This window comes from Penaeus monodon, chromosome 29, assembly GCF_015228065.2.
Source record: "Penaeus monodon isolate SGIC_2016 chromosome 29, NSTDA_Pmon_1, whole genome shotgun sequence".
In the NCBI taxonomy this organism is placed as follows: Eukaryota; Metazoa; Arthropoda; class Malacostraca; order Decapoda; family Penaeidae; genus Penaeus; species Penaeus monodon.
The window spans coordinates 8,807,746-8,808,099 of record NC_051414.1 but is presented as its reverse complement, the minus strand read 5'-3'; positions in this window follow the sequence as shown (position 1 = coordinate 8,808,099).

The window sequence follows — 354 nt, the reverse complement described above, 5'->3', positions numbered from 1 at the left end:
AAATTCATCGAAAAGCGATTAATCTGAAATGCTGTTTATATTTCAAACTGACTATGCGCCCCACGCCGCGACTGTGAAATATGAGAGATAAGCATTAAACCTTTTTGATCTTTTAAAAGTAAATAATCGATTATAAATATCCAGGAATAGCTGGGCGCGTTGTCCAGGGATAGTAGCTGCAATCCGAAAGTCAATTACAGGTGAAAATGGCAAAAAAACAGTTCCTCTTTAACGAATTTGTGGAACCAATTAAAAGGTGAGAAAACTTTCAATCTAAACTTCGCAAATTATTTATATATACACATACATCCATTTCAGATTAATTGCTTTCCGATGAATGCATACGCACATGCG